At 44.1% G+C, this 5,688-nt stretch overlaps 1 long non-coding RNA gene across 1 annotated transcript; it reads right to left on the reverse strand.

Annotated features, from left to right (window-relative positions):
• Positions 1 to 2,888: 2,888 nt before the first annotated feature.
• LOC120320787 lies at positions 2,889 to 3,419 on the reverse strand. Its single transcript, XR_005560342.1, has 2 exons — positions 3,349 to 3,419; positions 2,889 to 3,294 (listed from the first exon to the last, which is right to left on the reverse strand). It is a non-coding gene; the product is annotated as an uncharacterized LOC120320787 (long non-coding RNA).
• Positions 3,420 to 5,688: the final 2,269 nt, after the last annotated feature.

Below are 5,688 nucleotides of genomic sequence, written 5' to 3' on the forward strand. Positions count from 1 at the left end.
ACGGCAGCGTGTGGCGCTCAGTTCAGCTGGAGATCGCATCTCGTGCATGCCACTTCAACAAAAATGGTACTTCATTTAACACAAAATATAAGGTTTAAAAGTTACACACGCTTCTGAGTTGGATTCGATTTCGTATAGCAACTGCTTTGAGTAAAGGTTTATTCAAGTTATTAGGCCAAACTAATTTTTTTTTATTTATCATATAGTTAATGTGAAAATTAATTAATTAGCTGTTTCCCTTGCCTTTTTTTGTTTGGTATATGTGGTTCTATAGCAAGAAATCTCGTTTACTTCCCAGTGATGGTTGAAGTGCACTTTATAAAGTAGAAGGGATCTTGGAGCCATAAGATCTTGTAGCCGCTCCCCTCCCACTCAAAATCCACCTCGTTTCCCGCAAGGAGATTTAAAATCGTAAAGATCTGCTGCGTTGCGGGTACCAGAAATCAGGCTCAGATCTTGGGCTCAAAACCCTCCTGCTCTCCCTGTCTCTCTCTCCGCCAGCGTCTCCGTCTCTTTCTGTATCTGTATCTTTATCTCTGCTCCGGCGGGTTCATTGCGGATTGGGGGCCGCGGTGTGTGTGTTTTTACGAATCACGGATTCGATGTTTCGCATGAATACGTAATTAAATCTATAAATCGGCCAATTAAAATGCTTTGATATCGTGACAACATAACATTGGACATTGCCGTATGTTGAGATAGTCTCCGACTGCGACTCTCCCTACTTACAAACATACATACATACACTTCCCAACCTCCCAGATTCTTCTCTTTTTTTATTGCAGTCGGGATTAAAAATAAAATGAAATTATTATACGAAAACAAAGTGGGCAGAGACCTTCGATTGCCTCGCATTTAGCTTATTTACTAAATGCACTTGGTCTGTGTCCTTATTCCCGACAACGATCGCTGGCATATTATGTTATAAGCATTCTTTTAACGATTGTGACAGTTCAATGCCCAGGCAACCTTTTAATTGTCCACTTCCCAGGGCAGACTAAACATGAATGAATTTTACTTGGCTGCCAAAGGATGTCGATAAAGCAATCGCTGCGAAGAGGGTCGACTATCAACACACTCCAAAGGAAGCCTTATCTCACCCGAATGCGAAAAATCAGCGGAGAGAAATATGCAGGCCAAGGGATTCAAATGATTTAAACCAAAACATGTTTTATTTTACTGTCTGCTTTTATTCAGTAAAGATTCAAGAGCCTAATACTAACACTTTCATATAAAAGCTCACTTTTGCATTGATCCTTTAACTTATATTTATATTTAAATTGTAATTGTAAATAATTCAAATCAAAGTCTATGTTTAAAATTAATTTCATATCCTTTGCTGTGCAGCTGTTTTTTTTTTTCCCCCTTTGGTTAAAAACCGGTTGGCTTTCATGGCTAATATGCATATTAAGTTGACCATCTCGAAACGCAGCCACTGACCACTGACCACTGAGCTTTAAGCAAATGCCCGCCTACGTCTGGCCCCACTTGCAGATACTCCAACGCGGTGACAAACTATCCAATTATAAAATGGACAACTCCCTGCCGATCGCATCGACGACATATGCAAATGGGGCAAGCGCCACCGCGATGGCCTGGCTGCATCCAAGCCACCGCCTGCAGCACCTGGGCCCAATTGCGACTCATAAAAGTTGTGGCAATTAACAGAAACGAGATCAGCGCGGAGCAGCCGCATCCACATCCATATCCACATCCCGCTCCTCCATTTCCACATCCACATCCATATCCACATCCACTTCCAGCTCGCCACCCACACACTCGGCGCCTGCTGACTGCGGTGGGCAGAGATTAACTGAAGCGTCGATCTAGCGATTAATCGCAACAAGTGCCGCTCCAGAAAGGAGGCGAATCGGAGGGAGAATCCATCCGAGCCTCAGGCGTCGCCAGAGTCGCCTAGGCCAAGCTGAGTACGAAGGGGGTCAGGACTGGGAATAATAGCAAATATTGAAAATAGCTTAGAAAAACCAACAAATTTTGAAAATAAATTAGAAAAAGCTACAAATTTAGAATAAAACTCTAGAAAAATCGAGCTTGTGTAGAAATTGTTAAACTTTTAAACTCTATTTCGCTGAATTGAATATAATTTAAAGCAGAATGAAAACATTTCCATAAGCATAACTTTGAAATATATATATATATATATCATATAATTAAGATCTAAATAATCCTGATATAATATAATATAATAATATATATTTAATAAATTATCGAATAAATGTAGAAAAGCACACTTAGTGACGAAGCGCACCGATCGTTACTAGTATAGAAAGCATTATCTATAAGGTAGTTATTGAAAGTTTGGTTGCATTAAATAGAAAGGATCTTAAGCCTTATATATACTAAGGAATCCAGCTTCCTTTGCCTAGCTTTTTCACTACTGAGTAGCAGAGTTAAAAATTTTAATTTTCGATTTTTGACTCTGACTTTCGTAGCGGAGTGGGAATCGTCTAGTGCTGTGTGTTGCACATTATTGCCGCCTGTGGCGCCGACTTGAATGCCGAGCCCAGTTACAATCCCGAGATCAGGAACCCAGGATCGAGTATCGAGAATCGAGTACTTTGGCGAGGTGGGAAGTGGCAAGTGGCAAGGGAAAGGGCCGCCAACCAATCGAAAACACATTTGTCGCTGGCGAAACAGCGACGACGATCAGTTCGTGGGCTGTTTCGGCGAATTCCCGGCATTTCCCCCGGAAAATGGCAACCGCCTCCCAACTACCCCCTCCCGCAGCTGCACACTTGCAGCTTCCAACTAGCAACAACCAACAAGCAACAACCAACAAGCAACTACCAACTCGCAATGCCAATCGTCCAGATCGTGAGAGTTTAGTGCGCAGGCAGGCTCACTGAGCAGGCTATACCATCATCGGCTGTTGTTGTTATTGTCATCATTTTATAATTGTCGTTGTAAGCTCCTCAGTCCAGAGCTCCAAAGTCGCAGCCATGAATGTTGTTGTTTTGTTCCTGTCTCCGCTGTTGCGGCGGTTGCTATTCGCAATTGTTGTTGCCCCACAGCCATGGCCAACAGGCACTGCCAAGGCCCAGAGCTACAGCCACAGCCAAAGCCAAAGCCAATCGCATTGCCGCCGAGGAGCAGAGCACAGATCCAGACAGGCCAGTGGCGGAGATCGAGGAATACGACGACCAGGCGACATCGACGACTGCCAGACGCCGTCCGAGTTGTTAGCTTCATTTGTTGCCGCGAGTGTAAGCTCGGTCGGGCTTCAAAGTGCCACCAGGAGCGGAATTAGCTCTATTCGGGTGGTATTTATGCACTCTAAAAAAAATATGAATAAATACATACCTTCATTTAAACAGTAATCCATATTACCTCTACTACTAAAGATATTCAGCATTTTAAAGGATTGCTAGATATGAAGAAACTTACAATTTATGGTTCATATATTTTTAAATGTCATAGGTGTCAACATGTTAACATGTCATGTTAAATGTTTTCAGTCAATGAATATATGTACTACTTCAAAATATTAGTTCAAATTTGGGCGCCCCCTTTTAGGCGCCAATAAGTGCGCCCCTGGCCAAAGGATTCAGGAGAGTTGTACTGCCTGCGCTTGAATCTCCTGTTCTGTCTTTGTTGCAATGAGCGCGAATGCGAATTCTTCTGCGTCCCTGTCTGCTGTCCCTGTTTGCTTCCACCCTTATTGCCCCACCACCCTCCGCAGCCCCACACAGACCGCTCCCCCTTCTCCACCCCCTTCCCCTTGCCCACTTGCAACCGCTGTTGTTGTTGGGCTGGGGCATGCTGTAGCTGAAGTTGCTGGTCGCCTTAAGCGGGCTTTAAGTGGGCTCTGCGGCAAGTTATTTTTGTAACTTGTTGGAATTTTTGATTTTGTTCATGTTCGTCGCTTCAGAAATGTTCGCTTATGTTTTCCATAATTTAAATATGGTTGAAATTCTACATCGGCCATCGTCCAACGAACAGCGGCCATCGGCCATCGGACGGAGTGCAGCATCATGGCTGCCATAAACTGGCCAAGACGGACGTGAGATGGAGTTGGCCCAGAGGAGGAGACTCCTCCAGGAGGGTGTGCGATCAGAGGGAGACGGATGAACAGCCCAGTCGGCTGGCATCCACAAGTAATGAGCGTTCCACTCGAGCTGCAGATTAAAGTACATGCGATTCTCACATGGCTTGATGTCTCCTTCGAGTTCGTCATCTAATCGCCTTTTGGTATGCGATGGAGAACAGAAATGGTGGAAATACAGCACAGATATAGGAACTCTTGAACATCCAAATGTGTGATAACAATCGCCCCTAGGTATATTCTTAAAAATCTATTTTAATTGCCTAGAAATTTCTTATACATATTGCTATATTTTTAAAAGATTTACCTATATCATTTATCTGTTCACATATAATATAATGTGAACTGATAATTAAATCTGAGTACAACTATTTCGGGAGTATTTACAAATATTTCAGAACTTTCATAATAAATAATGTATGTCGATACTGGAAAAGATATTCTAACGAGTAAGTATTAACTTTCCACAAAAAACACCACAAATGCTTTCTAACTGCTCATCTATTCTAGCTATTGGTTTATATTTTACCCAGAAATTTATTGCTCCTCTTGATTTAAATAACTTTTAGGCATAATGCGTCCTCGACACTTGTTGCGGATCGCCACTTACAACGGCGATAACCAAGGTTGCAGCAGCAACAACAACGTGCCACACACAACAGCAACACGGACAACAACAAATAACATTGTCTGAATGTTGTTGCTGTTCCTGCAATGAGCAACTGCAACATCGGCAGCAGCAGCAACACAAGTTGCCACTGGAATATTTGTGCCGACTACTTGTCGGCCGACCAGCAGCAAGCAGCAACATCCAAACCTGGCCTATGATGAAGTGGCAATGGTCAGTTTCGGCCCAGACACCGATATTGGCCAACTCGGTAGCTGACCAGGGCAGTGAAAATTTGAGAAAAAGACATTTTTAAATAGGCACAAATCAAAGTTGAGCATGCGACATGCAACAGCAACGGCAACATCCTTGGCTGCTGCAGCTACTGTGGGGCAATCGATTTGATCCCCGTGGGCAAGGGCCGGGAATGTGGCATCTGTAATCTGGAGTCACTATTCGGGACACTTTGAAGTCGGCCAAGTGCAGTTGTGCAGCTAGTGTTGCTGCGGGTCAACAGGTTGCCATTGCAGTTGCTGCCGTGATGCGCCGTGCTGCCTTGCTGCAGTTGCAACTGCAACTGCAACTGCTGTTGTCAGCGCTACACAACTCGCTGAAATTCCTAACATCCCGGGCATGTTCCTGCCGCAGTCGGAATCGCAGAAGCCGAGTGCTGTTTCCAAAGGACATGACCAGCCATTCCCTAATCGATTGTCATTGTCGGTGGTGCGTGTTGGCCCAAGCGCCACCGAAAGTCGCCATTCGAAAGGCTCCTATTACAGCGCCATCGTCCCATTCTCATTCTCAGTCTCAGTCTCGGCAGTGAGCAGTCGGCAGTCGGCTGTGGGATAAACCAAAAAAATTGTGTTTCAAATCATGTTCGTTTGGACAGAGTACAAACAGCTTGGACAAACTGCGGAAACGTCTATGAGATTGTCATTAGCAGGCGACTTTAGCAGCCGGCTTTCCCAGCGAACCCAAAGAACAATAGTCACACGGAAAAAATTGGAAAGTAATATGT

Source organism: Drosophila yakuba, chromosome 2L (genome assembly GCF_016746365.2).
Source record: "Drosophila yakuba strain Tai18E2 chromosome 2L, Prin_Dyak_Tai18E2_2.1, whole genome shotgun sequence".
Lineage (NCBI taxonomy): Eukaryota > Metazoa > Arthropoda > Insecta > Diptera > Drosophilidae > Drosophila > Drosophila yakuba.